The sequence below is a fragment of the Tenrec ecaudatus genome, chromosome 11, assembly GCF_050624435.1.
Source record: "Tenrec ecaudatus isolate mTenEca1 chromosome 11, mTenEca1.hap1, whole genome shotgun sequence".
NCBI lineage: Eukaryota > Metazoa > Chordata > Mammalia > Afrosoricida > Tenrecidae > Tenrec > Tenrec ecaudatus.
Window position 1 is genome coordinate 90,314,038 of NC_134540.1, and position 16,444 is coordinate 90,330,481.

Here is a 16,444-nt window from a genome sequence, read left to right on the forward strand (position 1 = left end):
CTATCAGGCAGAGACCATTAAGCTTGATGATGCTGGATCAAACTCCATACTTGGTCAGTTGACCATTCTACAGACACGACCTGAATTTGTTCTGGGTGCAAGTATCTCTTACAGGTTCCATGATAGAAATTTTCCCCCTGGATTTTTGAATGTTGTTGGAGGTCTTTTCCTTCTTATGCATTATTTGTATCCTTGTCTTGATACTAGTATGCTTTTATCCTTGCCACCTTAGTGCACTTTTTAAAAAATTGCTTTCTGTTGAGCCTCCCAGCTGTGAAGCACAGGAGGAGTGGATGCATAGTGATGATAACTGATACAAGGGAATATAGAGAATACAGGGGTGGGGGATGGGTGATAGGGAGGGAAAGGGGGTTTGGGGAGTAAACAATGAAGGCGGGAGGGGAGAGGGAGCACTAGAACTGGATGGTGATGGCAGAACTCATTGTAAAGGTGATTTAACCATGGGTGTGTGTGTGGGGGGGTGATGCTCTAAAGCCGATATGGTGGTGATTGTACAATTCTCCTTGATATGATTGAACTATTGAATTATATGATATGCAAATTATATGCTAATAATGTTGGGGGGGGGAAATGCTTTAAAAAATAACCTCCATAAATTTCATTTTGGTAATGGTTGCACAATTCTTTTTAATGCATTTAAACCACGGAGTGGGTATGGTGTATGAATTGTATGTCAATAAAACCATTAAAATTTAAATAAATAATAACATTTAGTAGAATGCTAAAGAAAAAAATAATAAACTCCAACCTTGATGAATGATTCAAAAAAACCTCCTTTTTACAATGTTTGAACATTTTATTTGGGGGGGGGAAAGAATAAGGTTTTGGGGAATTTCTATTGTTAAAGGAAAATAATATAGAAGACATATATTTGTTAATTCTTATTTAAATCCTGAAAGTTTATATATTTATTTACTTTTGGATGGGTCAGTGTTTTAAAGGAGTAAAATCAGTAAAGTGGATCGAGATAAAGAGATAGAGATGGAGTTCAAGGAAATCTCTCACCTGGTCTGGGAGGCTGGCAAGTCCCAAATCCTTGAGAAACATCAGACTGTAGACTTCTTCTTGGCTCATGTGGTTGCATGGCTGGTGAGCCCAAAATTGACAGGTCAGACAGCAGACTCCCATCTCAAGAACTGGTGGTCAGAGGATGATGGTTCTGATGGGGATGAAAACAGAGAGAGAGAGAGAGAGAGAGAGAGAGAGAGAGAGATTTGCCTCAGATGCAGGCCATATCTGCAAGGAAATTCCCTTACATTAGATCACAAGAATGACCAGAGTACCAAGACTTGTGACCCAGCCAAGTGAACAAATAGTAGTTACCTTCACAGTCAGACTCTGAGAAAGCTATATTAAAGTGCCCTACTCTGATTGAGATTTTAACCAATTCTCCATGCATTTCCCGTGTTGTTTGGTGCATCAAGGTGCTCGACCTTTAAAAAAAATACATCTTATATATATTTGCCTCAAGACACCTATGTATATTACATCTGTCCCTGCGATCCCCTTGCCTGGCTGCTCTCTGTCCCACAAGGATGACCTCTTCCCAGGGTATGTCATCAGGCTTTCTTGTCACTTCGTTTCTGATTGGGTTCAGTAAAGAGCCCAGCAGACAGGAGGGTGGAAGGCTGTGGGGGAAAGGCCAGCCCCCACAACTAATCGTGGGTTCAGTAGGGGCAATTGTATGGCTAAAATATATATAAAGATTATAATACAGCCATAGAGAGCATGAACCATAGAAGAGATTGAAATAACGGAGTCAGACGCATTTCATAGTAGCATGCTCACCTCAGCCTCACTTGGTGGTCCACGTGGGTGGAAGGGGAGGGGAAGGAGCACATGGGGAAAGGGAAAAGGGGAGCACGGATGGGGAAGAGGATGGGGAAGCTGACCAGAGAGCTCTTTATTGCTAACCAAGGCCTATATACCTTTGAGGGGTATATAGCCCGCTAATTACAGGTAAAGACATACATCACAGGAAAGGGTTGCACGATAGGTTTTACAGCAATGAGAGGGGGACAATCTACGGATATACACGCAATAGGAAGGGGAGGGACAAGTGACAAGAAGGGCAGGTCCTAGTTTCAAGATGGCAGCCTAACTTTGAATGTCACTGGGCAGATTTGACCTCTTCTCTGGATCTCCATGGAAACCATTATCAGTAGGGTGTAAACCCCACCTATAGGGACCAAACCAATGGTGGCAAGCCTTTAGGGAGAAGTAGCTAATTCTCCTTAACAACAGGGAGCGGGCCCTACCTGTGGTGGGCGCAGCTGGCAGCTGACTGCCTTCAGGGAGGATGTCTCTGAGCATCTGACCTCCCACCATATTCTGGCTAAAAAACCTCTAATATTTGGCACGTCTTTGGGGGAGACAAAGCTGGGGGAAGTTTCTTTATAATCCCACAGAAGGCAAGGTAGAATTACTTATCCCCCAGCTCTTTTCTTGCCGAGTTGTCTTCCCCAAGTCACAGTCTCTCTCATGGTAGTCCTTGTGGCATGTGACTGTCACTGGCTTCTGACAATCACTCCCTCCTCTTACCTTTCCATGCCTTGGAGTGGGAACTGTCCTACAGCTGAGTTTCATTCCTCTGAAGTCACCCTGCCTCCCCCACAGTGACCCCACAGACGGCAGAATGAAATGTTGCTCAGTCCTGCCCCATTTTAAGGATGGCTGGGATGCTCGATCCATTGTTGGGACCACTGTGTGCTTTGAGCTACTCCCAACCTCTGGGGCTCCCCTTCCAGCACTCCATCAGATCATGTTCTCTTGCGCTCCCTAGGGTTGACTTTTGACAGCATGCTAGGCCTTTCGTCCAGCTCAGTCATATTTAGAAACCTGTCCATGAGTGACCGGCTAGTGGCTGAGATACTGGCGACACAGCTGTTCAAGGTCATAGCAACGCACCAGCTACCACAGCACAACATCCTGACAGTTGGCCGCGAAGGCGTCAGAGCTGCTATTTGTGGCCACTGTCCCGCGGATGTCAGTGGCATTGCTGACGCCTTTATTAAGCCTCCCTCACATTTTCTGAAGTGGAACAGGCCACCTATTTCCTGTTTACTTTGCCTTTACATTCCACTTTGTCTATTTTTCTGTTTGTTGGTATTTGTCTGTTCCTTTATTAGTTCTTCATTGTTCTGAAGGGTCTCATAAAAATAATGCACCTCAGTTTGGTTTTTAATCCGATCTGAGTTTTTTAATTTTCTTATCAAGGAGTTCAACAACCTCAGATTTATGATTGCTCTGAGTTAGGCTTTCATTGCGAGCCTCTACTTTTCTTTCCTAATGTTCATCACATTACTCAAAAGAATCTTAGTTTATGTATTCATGTTGGTAGTGGACGCCTAGAATAGATTTCTGGATCAATAATGAATACCTTCATGTTCCTGAAAGTCATAGTGTGCCTGTACTGCAACATCAATCTAACAAAAGATTCAGCATGCCTCCCCCTTCTCTCAAGATGAGTTTTCATTCAACTTTTACTTTTTCTGTCCTTTTTAAAGTTTTGCTTTCACTTAATAATATTTTCCTACAATGATTTGATTTTGAAGTCCTTTATTGAACTCTATTATAGTTCATGGTAAACATTTAACTATTTGTTTGGTTTAGCCACATAAATATAAGTGGAATTTATTACTCATCACTCATTCTTGTACATTGTGTTCTCTCTCTTTGACTTTTCTCGAGTACTTGAATCATTTTTTCAGTGTTCAAATATGTCCTTTTTCGGCCTTTGATGTATGAACAATGTTAGGTTAGACAATTTAAATACTTTTTTGAAAAATTACAGTGAAAATTAGTTTTCCATTAAGCAAATTACACATATTTGGCTTCCTGTCAATAGTTGCCAGCCCCTCGATGTGCCAGCACTTCTCCCACCTCCCCTCGTGTTCCCTCATTCCATTTGTCCTTCTGTCTTCTTCCGTTTCTGCCTGTTGAGCTTCATTTTTGGATAAATGATGGCCTTTTGGTTAGTCTAAGGAGCACATCTCTCCTGGGTGTTATTTTTAGAGGCCTGTTTGTTCTATGGCTGCCAGGTGATCCCCGGGGTAGGTTCAGTTCCGGTGTGAAAGGTTTCTAAAGGTCACAATCTCAGAGTTTCTACCAGTCTCAATCAGACTGCCTTTTTTAAGATTTTGAATTTCATTCTACATTTTCTCCTATTCTGTACAGGGCCTTCTGTGGTCTTCATCAGACAGATGCAGTAATGGTTGCTGAGTACTATCTATTTCTCCTGGTCTCCACGTAATAACGGCTGCTGACCAGACAGTTATGGTTCACATGGTTCATTGGTTCCTTGGACTCCGTATTTCCTTGATCTTTTATTTTTTCACTCATCTTTCCTCCATATGGGGAGAGACCAAAATCTCCTTTCCTCCCGATGGGGAGAGACGATGGGTAGCACGTTGTCTTTGTGAACTACGCTGCCTCAGTGATTACAATACTTTTCCTCTTTACAAATCTGTTCATTGTCATTCCACTGCTTTCCAAGTTCCAATGTTGGAGGTAAGAAGTCCAATGGCTGTCTCCTTTGTAAATAACTTATGTAGTCTGTGTAACAGCCTATCTATCTATTTAAACTTTCCCCTCCAGTGTATAACTCTATCAGAATAAGTCTCCATTACTGTCTTTTTAACTCTTCCAGAAATATGTTCACTTTTGCTTTATGGACTGTGAGAAGGCATTTGACTGGGAATCATAAGACATTAGGGATAACGTTGAGAAGAATGGACATTCCGTTGCCTTTCCTTGTGCGCATGTGGAACATGTTCAGAGACCACGAGGCCTTTGTTTAAACAGAACAAGGATACACTGCATGGATTAAACTCAGGAAAGGGGTTGTATGGTTTCACCATGTTTACTCAATCCACATCCTGAGAAAATATACAAAAAGTTGAACTATATGAAGAAGCCCACAGTATCAGGATCGAAGGAAGGCTTACTAACAACTTAGAACATGCTGATGATACAAGCTTGCTTTCGGAACACCAGGAGAACGTGAAGCACTTGCTGATGAAGATCAAGCGCTGCAGATGGATGGCAAAGCAATGTAAAGGAAGCCAACTATCTTCACAAGAGGATCAAGAAACTGGAAGCTGTCAAGGATTTCAGTTTATTTATGTTCACTGCCAGTGCTTCCCGAAGCAGCAGTCAAGAAATCAAACAATACATTGCACTAGGCATAGATGCTGCACCAGACCTCTTTCAAGTTGAAAAAGCAAAGGCGTCACTTGGAGAACTAACGTGCCTTTGACCCACTTGATCCGAGCTACTGTATTACCAACGGCCTCACAGGCATGTGGGAGCTAGACATGAAATAAGTAAGGCTGGCGGGGAAATGGATGGATTTGGATTCTGGGTTTGGCAAACAAACATTGGCAATACCATGGACTGCCAGAGGAATAAACATACCTGTCTTAGAAGGAAGTACAGCCAGAATGCTCCTCAGAGGCGAGGATGGCAGATCCTGTGCATGACCTCACATACGTCTGGATGTGTTATCAGAGAAAGGACATCATGCTGGTACAGTAGAAGGGAATTGAAGGGCGTCAGCAGTGGACTCAAACACAGGGATTATTGGGAGGATGGCCGAGCACCACAGTGTTTCATCCTTTGTCCATGCGTCACTGTGGGTTTGAATCCACTGGTTGGCAGCTAACAACAACAACAAGCACAAATCACTCCGCAAGATCTTTCCTCTCAAAACACATCCTTATTCCATTTAGGAGAGATTTCCCCCCTCCTTATTTCTGTGATTGTTGCGTTTTCTCCCTCTGTTCTGCTCCATTTCTCAAGATTTCGATTATTCAGACCCTAGATCTTCCGGATCGAGGCTCACTTCTGCTTTCATGTTTGCATTTTAAGTTAGTGTGCTGAGAGAATTGCTCCATTTTCTTTTCCAGATTGTTTTGTTTGCTTGTTTGGGTGGCGGTGTGTGTGTGTGTGTAGTGCTTCTTAATTCATTCAAATTGCTACTTTTCTTTTCATTAATTAGGAATCACCAGGTAGAGATGTCCATTTTTCCTCAAGCACTCTTACAGTTCTCAAGCCTCTTGCTCATCTCTCCTTGTACCTCCTTCAGATCCATGTGTGCGGTCAGCTCTCTGCTCCTCAGAGAGGTTTGCTCTATTTCACCAATCCTGATGTCCCTTTCTACAAAGGGGACTCTCCTGATGGCGTGTGCAGAGGAAGCACGCTGCCATGCTCACGTCCACAAAGTGCTCCGGTTGTGTTTCAAATGATTCTTTGGGTACTTTATTCGTCTCCAGCGCCACAATTCAAATACAGCCATTTTTTTGTGGCCTTTAAAAAAAATCATTATCGAGCTTCTACTACGATAGCTCCCTAAATAAGAACTACCTGCTCTGATTATTCGTCTTGGATGGGTTCCTGCATGTTATTAAAATCACCGGGGGGAACTTTAAAAAACACCCTGATCCGCAGGCTCCATTCACACTGCTCCATCGAATTGTTCCATGGAGGGGTGAGGAAGGACCCCTGGTGGCGTAGTGGTTTGGGGTTGGGCTGCTATCCGAAAAGAGTAGCAGTTCAAAACCACCAGCCCCTCCTGGAGATGACTGGGGGTTCTACTCTGGGGCAGAGTTGCAGTGTTGGAAACTCACGGGGGCAGTTCTGCCTTGTCTGATAGGGTTACTATGCGTCGGAACCGACGCAATGCCCCCGATTTTGTTTGTTGTTGTTTTGGTTTGTGATAGGTTGAAACACTAATGATGCATGAAGAGAAACGGAATCAAATGATATCTTCTTGGGACCAATTCCATTTTTCCAAAAACAGGAGCAGGTACTCTAAGCAAGTGTAAGCCTTTTTCTTCATGATTCTGTGCCCACATGTGTGCATCTCCACATGCGTCATAGAAATGCCGCATCATACGCAGAGTCCCATTGTTGTCCTTCAGAAGCTACTGCCAACCAGCTAGCCACGCTACCAATCTGGTGTCATCCATGTGGTGCGTGAGAATCTGTGTTGGTCACATCCTTACCAGTTTTTAAAATTTTGGACATTCTGGTGACTTCGAGAATGTGTCTGCTATTCCTAAAATTGCCCTGATTGCTCATGAGGTTGAGTACCTTTTCATATATTTACTGACCATTTGAAAATCGACATTTGTGAAGGCATGCTCAACTCTTATACACATTTTTCTGTTGACTCCTCTTCTATTATTGGTTTATTGCTTTCTAGGACTCTTTTCTATGGCCTCAGTATGAGTTCTTAGCCATTTATACTCTCCTTACCAGCATTCTTACATTGAAATCTTAAGAAACAATACAAACATTCATCTCTAATAAGGTGGATGTGGTATATTCATACAATGGAAGACTAGAAAGTAATAAAACACGTATGAACTATTGCCATATGGCTGGATTACACCAAGAAAATAAGTGGGGAAAATCCTGATATAAAGGAATCAATTTATATGAAATTCAAAACTAACCAAGTAAAATGAAGTATAAAATCCTAATTATAATAGGAAAACATTTAAATGGTTTTATTGCCGATAGCAAATTGGTCAATCAAATTATAGTATACCCACTAAACAAGCCACTAGTCTAAAAATCCTCATATTTCAGATAATTTTAAAGGATATGTCAACACAGTTTAGTACTCTCATTTCCTAAATGTAACAGTGATCAGTTAATTCATATAACCCTGGTCTCCACCTGCCCGGGTCTGTTCAGCCTTGATAGCGCTCAGTGTTCCCAAGCTCCAGGGCAGCGATCAGCCCTCTCAGCAGGTGGAGGGTCAGAGCCTTTCTATGGGATTTCCTACAGCTTCTTCGAAGGCTCCAGCCATCTGCTCCCAGCTTCTCCAAAGGGAAAGGTGGTGCCGCTACTGCGCGCGGCCTCTCCCACCACATGCCGCTCCTTTGCTGCCTTCTGAGTCTCCTCTAAGCAAGTCTCATCACCTCCCTGTCTGCACAGTCGCACGTCCAGGCATCCACCACCCCGCGGCCTTTCCCAGCTAGGTAAAAATGCCATTGACCATTCTTCCTGCTCACCACCTTGCTTGATGTAACTGAAAGTGAAGGTAAACGGAATTAAAAGCAAAAGGTGAGTTCGCATCTCCCTTTAAGCCTGCATCTTTAAAAGGACTAGGCACTTTTTCTCAGGAGCTACTATTTAGAGGACAATAAAGTAACGGGGACTGTTTGTGAGCAGGAGGGATGTTGTCACTATACTGCCTCCCCCCCCACACCCACACACCAATGTTGTGCTGATGGTCAGGTGTGGGATTGTAAGGAGACTTTTCCCCAGCTTTGTCTTCCCCAAAGACATGTCAAATGTTAGAGGTCAGATGCTTAGAGACATCCTCCCTGAAGGCAGGCAGTTGCCAGACAGGTAGGGCCCACTCCCTGCTGTTAAGGACAATGAGCTGCTTCTCCCTAAAGACTTAGTCTGGTCCCTGGGGTTGGGGTTTACACCCTACTGTTAATGGTTTTTATGGAGATCCAGAGAACAGGTCAAACCTGCTCAGTGACAACCAAAGTTAGGCGGCCATCCTGAATCTAGGATCCGCCCTTCTTGACACACATGTGCCCCTGATCCCTCCCCTTCCTACTGCATGTATGTCCCTAGATTGTCCCCCTCTCATTGCTGAATAACCTATAGTGCAACCCCTTCCTGTGATGTGTGTCTTTACCTGTAATTAGTGGGCTTGCACGCCCCCCAAAATATATAAGTCTTGGTTAGCAATAAAGATCCCCCTTGGCCTCTCTTGGCTAGTCCTATCCTCTCTCTCCTCCTCGCCCCCCTGTTCCCTTTCCCCTGTTCCTCCTTCCCCTCCCCCTCTCTCCTGCCCTCTGCTCTCCCATCTCCAAGTGGACCAGCAAGCGGGGCTGAGGTGACCATGCTACTATGAAATGTGTCTGACTCCATTATTTCAATCTCTCCTCTATGTCTCATGCTCTCTATGACTTTATAATAATCTTTATATTGCTCAACTGTACAATTGCGCCAATTGAACCCGTGATTAGTGGTGGGGGGGCTGGCCTTTCCCCCACAGTCAAGGATACCCTTCAACCAATGGTTAAATCTCGACATCTTCTACTAAACCATGTGAAGTCTACCAGCCAAGATTCCTTTCACTGTCTTTCAAAAGATTAGCCTTTTTGGATATGCCTCATATGGACTTCCTGAGTGCATGGAACATTTATTTATTTTTAAAGAAGTACCAGTCTTAAAATCACAAAACATGAATCCAATACTTGTGCTGCACACCAGCCATGAGTCCCCGAACCTGTTTCCTCAGTCATACAACAGAAAGAGGAATGCATCTGCTCCACTAGGCTGTAGTGAGGCCCACATAGCCTTGTACAGGGAGTTCTGTGTCAATGACCATCACTATGTTTACTGCTGAATGCCAGTCTACCTGCATCTGTGGCTTTTGTCTGCCTTGTCCCCCACTCCTTTGGTAATTGCAGTCCCTAGGGGTTACCCTGATAAGCAACCTCAGCCCTCACCCCCACACCTAGACTACACCATTGTGTGGAAGTTGCCAGTCCCCAGCTTCCTTGTATCATGCGTCCCTGGTGGTTTTCTAAGCAACGATGTGACCCCCTTACTGTCTGTGCCCACAGATCCAGCCTCATCAGGACATCTGATCTCAGAGATCAAAGCTGCAGCCAGGCTTACAGAGATACGGGAAAAGCACTTCTCAAATCACTCAAGGATCATACGAGAGCAGGCTTAGATTTGTTTTTTCTTAAGGGAAACTTAAACCTTTGGTCATAATCGACTCAAAGAAATTGCATAGGCCACCAGTTAGCAGAATATACTAAAGGTATTGCAGTAGAGCTGGGGGTGGGGTGGGGTGGGGTGGAGGTAGGAACGAGGGTGCTGGGACCTATATCCCAAATCTGGTTCATCATGAAATAAATGCAGGCTCCTACCATGGCCCTTTCCAGGTGTGTTCTGGTTTGGTATCTTTCTGGCCAAATCAATAAACCCCCACCCCATGCGGAGCTGGTCAGAGTTGGCTGATGCAATTCTCTCCGGACCTTGCACTCAGCTCCGTGTGCTCTCTACCAGGAACTAGGAAGTGCTCCCTTACCTGGCTAGGGGCGCAGACGTGCCTGCGTCCACCAATCACCAGCAGCCTTCCTCACCTGGCTAGGGGCGCAGACGTGCCTGCGTCCACCAATCACCAGCAGCCTTCCTCACCTGGCTAGGGGCGCAGACGTGCCTGCGTCCACCAATCACCAGCAGCCTTACTCACCTGGCTAGGGGCGCAGACGTACTGCTTCCACCAATCACTAGCAGCCTCCCCTCTCGGACGTGCCTGCGCCCACCAATCCTGGACGGGCACCTTTGTCTGGCCAGGGAATCAGGCGCGCCTGCTCCACCAATCCCTGGCAGACACCTCTGCCTGGTCGGGAACCTGGCCATGTCTGTACCTTCTAATCCCTGACCACCTTATTAGATACGGCCCAGGGCCAGCCCAGCCACGTGTCTCCCAGCAATAAAAAGGTCACTCCTATTGCCCGGGGCGCGACTCCCTCAGCCCAGACATTGCGGACCGAGGGACTTCGCCCAGGCGGGGTTTTCCCCCCAATAAAACCTGTTTGCTAGTATTCGGCTGATTCGGTTTCTGGCGCTTCTGGACTCCTTTACAGTATATAAAGGAGCAAATGTGCACCTTCTTGATTAGAAATTACCCCAAGGAGAACGTGCTGTGTGCTCTATAAACGGATCTTTCGGGCGGTCCCACTCTGCAACGAAGGCAAAGACGAAAACAGAATGGCAGCCACAACAACTTCTCCGTGTTATCTCCGTGGACTAATTCTTTAAAGCCGTGGTGCGAAGCTCCTGTAAGGCTCGTCTCAGCAAATCCGTGAACTGTTACGCGGGCAATGTAAGCCAATACTGTATTCTCATTCCTTTCTCGGGCTTTTCTTCCTAAGGCTGCAGCATTTGTTTGGGAAGGATTAATATCATGCTGTGGTCCGAGGGAAAATGCTTGGTGACCTGTACACTCGACCTGGGTCCCTACTGGCCTCAACAGAGAAGTGCCTTGCCCTGGTTTTTTACTGTATGTTCTGTGTGGTGTTAGCTGAGGTGCTTAGTCATGCTCACTGTTAAGTTCACGGTCATTGCTATAACAACTACCCTCAAGGACCCGGCATTCTAAGGATTATTGATCTCAACTCAAATCCTGTGTTTGTTCACGATGTCCTCCACTGGTGTTTCTCTCAGCGGGTTCTCTCTTCGCCATATTGGCCCTTTTTAAGCGCAGGGTTCACCTGCCGAAAGCCCTTCTTTGGACACATGTCAACATGTCATCTCTCACCTTGCTTTGGCTACCTGGGGCCCCTCCGCAGACTTGATATTCTGGTTACGTTGAAGAAGCTACGTCTATTTTTAATTGTCCCGCCTCCTGCAAGGCTTTTGGCTCTGGGTTTTCCAAACCCAGGGATTACCTTCGTTCACCCCTGCAGCTGGTCATGTCCTTAACTCTCTGACAGCTGCGGAGCTGTAACATAGCCTCCACCTCTCCTAGAGGACTGCTAGTACGAGAGACGGAACCGACGGTAGGAGTCCAGGGTGATAAATCGCCAACAAGAATAGAAATTACTCAAGCAGGAATTTAAAAATAATTGAGTGACCCTGTGTCAGTGAAGGAATTCTAGTCAGCTAATATTGAACTGTTAACCACAAAGTCAGTGGTTTGAGCCTGCTCGTCTCTCTGAGGGAGAAAGATGAGGCAATTTTCTCCTACGTAGATTTAGAGTCTAAAAAACCCAGGTGGGTAGTTCTACTCTGTCCTGTAGGATCACTGTGAGTCGGAATACACTCATTGGCAGTGCCTGTGGTTTGGGATTTGGGCTATGGATTTATAAAGAGCAGAAATGGCATAAAATTGCTTGCCGGAGGACTTGTAGTACTTACTGGTGAACATTTAAAACAGCAGCCCTTGATATGGATTGCACCATAACATCAAGAAAACAAAAACCCTCACCATGAGGCCAGTCACCATCCTCACAAGGAACACAGCAAAGACTGAAGTTGCCAACTATTCCATTTAACTTGGTCCACTATCAATGCCCATAGAAGCAGCTGGAATGAAATCAAATGAGGCATTGGATTGGACAAATCGACTGCCAAAAACCTCTTTAAGGTGACAAACAGCAAGACTATTACTTTGAAGACTAATTTGTGCCTAACTCAAGTCATGTTATTTTCAGCTGCCTCAAATGTGTGGGAAAACTGGACACTGAGCAAAGAAGACTAAAGGAGAATGGATGTTCTGATCTATGCTGTTGGTGAAGTACAAGTGTAAGTGCACCATGGACTGCCAGAAGAACAAAGATATCTGTTGGAAGGAGTAGAGCAAGAATGTTATTTACATGCAAGGATGGTGAGACTTTGTCTCCTGTACTTGGGACATGTCATCAGGGAGGACCATTGCTGGAGAACACCATCATGTTTGGAAAAGTTGAGGGTCAGCCAAAAGAAGGAAAAGCTTTCACAAGATCGGTGGACGGATTGACTGCAACAATGGGCTTACACATAGAAACAGTGGGAGGATGGTGCAGGACCGGACAGTGTTTTGTTATTCGATACAAAGGGTTGCATTTACTCATCAGAACTGCCTTGAATGGCCCCTGATTCCAAGAGCAATAGCCCTGTGTCTTCCTTATCTCAGAGACTGATAACAGAAATACCACAAATAATGGCTTTAACAAAGAGACAGTTATTTTTCTCATACTTTTGGAGGTTACAAGTTCAAAGTCAAGTGCTTGTTTGAGGGAAAGCTTTCTCTGATGATTCTGGAAGAAGGTCCTTGTCTCCTCAGTTTCTGCTTCCCATTCCTTGGAAATTTCCATGTCTTAGCATCTATCTATCTATCTATCTATCACTGCTACTTACTTGTTTCATCTCTTTCATAGCTCAAAAAAGATTGACTCAAGATTCATTTGACATGAATCCTACTTCATTAGCATAACAAAGGCACCCCATTCCCACAGTCATAAGAATTGGGGTTTACACATTTCTGGGGAACATGATTTAATCACAAACATTCTACTCTTGTTTCCCCACCCCCAAATTAATGTCTAGGCAACATGCAAAATATATTGACCCCACCACATCAATTCCAAGTCTAAAAACCTCATCATCTAAATCGTGGTGAAACTTTAGGTATATTCCATCCCAAGACAAAATTCCTCTTGATCTCTCTACCTGTGAAATCTAGATTATACATGATCTGTTTCCAATGTACAATGGCAGATGTAGCACAGATGGATGTTTCCATTACAAATGAGGAAACTGGAGTAAAACAGGGAATGGCAGATACCAAGCAAGTCCAAAACCCAGACAAAAATTTTCAAATAGCTCTCAAGGCTTCAAGTCAATCCTTTCTCTGAGATCATCTACCCACAGGATTCTGGGTAGAAGTCCCTTGGCCCTAGACTTTAGTTTTAGCCTTCAGGCCCACTGGGATGGCAACTCTGCCCCCTTCACTCTGGGCACCTCCTAGTCCATCTGAGTAGCATCTCCAGCCCCTTGGCTGCAACAGGTCTTGTTTTGCTGCCCCTTTAGGCTTGGCAGAGTCACCCCTTTAGTTTGGGGCAGGGGCACTGTGGCAGTTGCATAATCTCTTGTCAACTTGCAAAGGGGTGGAGTTTAGCCTGTCAATCAGGTCGCAGTTTGATGACCTCATTCAGAGGTGCTAAGGAGATAAATAGCTCACTTGGGGCCAGGAATACTCTCTCTGCTGCATCATCTTGCTGAAATGACACATGGAGTTACACTGATGGAGCTAGAGCCCTGGAGTTAGGGAAGTTATGGGAAGACTCCTGCCAGCACTGAGATCTACTACCACTGGATCCACAAGACTTTGTACCCACTGGCCTGTGATCTTCCTTCATTTGGCATTATTGCATGTGTTGCATCGGTCTGAAGAGGAAATTATAGACAGGTATCAGATATATGGGCTAATATCAGACTATGGAATTGATCTGGACGGGGCTTGGATGGTTTCTTAATACACAATTATTCTTTATATAAGGCTCTTTTTTTTCTTATAAGTTCATTTGCCCTTTTTAAAATAATTAAATCATTTTATTGGGGGCTTGTAAACATATCACAATCCACACATACATCATTGTGTCAAGCACTTTTGTACATTTGTTTCCCTCATCATTCTCAAAACATTTGCTTTCTACTTAGCCCTTGGTATCAGCTCCTCATTTTCCCCTTCCCTTCCCGCTCCCTCTCTCCCATGAATCCCTTGATAATTTATAAATTATTATTATTTTGACATATTTTACACCACTGACATCTCCCTTCACCCACTTCTCTGCTGTCTATCCCCCAGGGAGGAGGTTATATATAGATCCTTGTAATCTGTTCCCCCTTTCTCCCTTACCTTCCCTCCACCCTCCTGGTATCACCACTCTCACCACTGGTCCTGAGGGGCTTGTCTGTTCTGAATTCCCTATGCTTTCAGTTCCCACCTGTACCAGTGTACATCCTCCAGTCCAGCTGGATTTGTAAGGTAGAACTGGGATCATGATAGTGGCGTGGGCATGGGTGGGGAAGCATTCAAGAACTAGAGGAAAATTGTATGTTTCATCATTGCTGCACTGCACCCTGACTGGCTCGTCTCCTCCCTATGGTCCTTCTGCATGGGGATGTCCAATTGCCCACAGATGGTCCCTGGGTCCCCATTCTACATGCCCCCTCATTCACAATGCTATGAATTTTTTTTTTTTTTTTTGGTGTTTGATGCCCTGATAACTCATCCCTTCAATGCCTCATGATCTCACAGGCTGGTGTGCTTCTTCCATGTGGGCTTTGTTGCTTCTGAGCTAGATGGCTGCTTGTTTATCTTCAAGCCTATAGGACCCCAGACTCTATATCTTTTGATAGCCAGGCACCATCAGCTTTCTTCACCACTTTTGCTTATGCACCCACATAAAACTCTTTCTTATACACATATGAGTCTCCCTGGATTTGTTTCTCTCATCTACCCAGACTAACACATTTGGCACTGGGAGTGGGGTACTAGCGAAACAAATCATGAAGATGGAGAATGGATGCTGCCTTGACCCCTGCCTCATGGTAGTTTTTCCTCTTTGGCTAGCCAGAGGTCAAATATACTCATGCAGTTTACTGGAAAGAATATGGGAAGTTAACATATTATTTTGTTTGGTTGTTGTTTTTGGTTATTCCTGTGTGAAATGGCGAAAATGAATGTGATCAATGTATACTTTGAGGTCAGGGGTGAAATTACCTTTTGAATTTCTCAGAGGCCATGCTGCTTAGTGAGAATGGCTGACAGAAGGTCAAGATGGCTGACTGAAGGTCAAAATGGCTGACAGAAAGCCTGGTCCTGACTTGATTCAATCAGTGAGAGGCCTAAAGCCATACTTCCTATCAATGGAAGAGTTTAGATAAGGATTAGGATAAGTTTAGATGAGGGTTGAACTTGATGCTTTAAAAATTGAGTTTAGGATCTAGCTGTACTAGGTTTATACTGTTTTCTTCTACCTATTGTTTTTGATATAATAATTGATTGAAATGATTATTGGGAAGTAAAAATAGAGAGTTTGTATGAATATTTGCCTTCACAAATATAACATGATCCACTGAGGTACGCTTTAAAAAAATGGGCATAAGGGAAAAGCTATTATATACAGACATTCCTGGGGTGAGGTCCAGGTATTATGGCAGAGGCCAAACCCAATCCAGGGATATATATGGCAGTCAACTAAATAGGAGGGGGAAAGAAAGGGGAAAAAAAGACATGGGTAGCAGGAGAGCAGGGCACTATCCCGCCCAAAGGCAGAGTATTGTTTAAGTCTCCACAGAAGAGGGAGAAAGAGACCAGGCTTCAACCTGATGTACCAAGACGTGAACACAACATACTGGCATATACCAGGCAACCAGTAGAGAGGTCTGCGGGGCTGGCCCCGATCCCAACTATGTGAACACCCCACCAACACTCCAAGAAGAATGCACCTCAGAGGACAGCACTGAAGCTACAGCTTGGGGAGAGGGGCATACCTGATTAGAGCACACAGGAGAAATGAAGAGGGATGGAAAGAGAGGGGTGTACATCCTGGCTCACCAAGCCGTGAGGACGATATTCCTGCTCAGAGCAGACAATGCACAGAGAGGACCATAGGGTCGGCCCCACCACAAGACACGACGTCCCTCACTGCACCACAGCGATACAGGGGACAACACTGGAGATGCAGTGCGGCAGTTGTGTCCAATCTGACCCCATCACACTGGGATGAAACACTAAGGGCACGCAAGAGAGCAGCAAGGGAAGCAAAGTGATGAAATACCCGGGGAATACCAAAAATAGACTTTGGAGACAGAGTGTGGCACCCCCTCAGACTGGACTGGAAGGCATGAGTAGAGGCCATCAAACAGACCTTGAACTATTTATAGG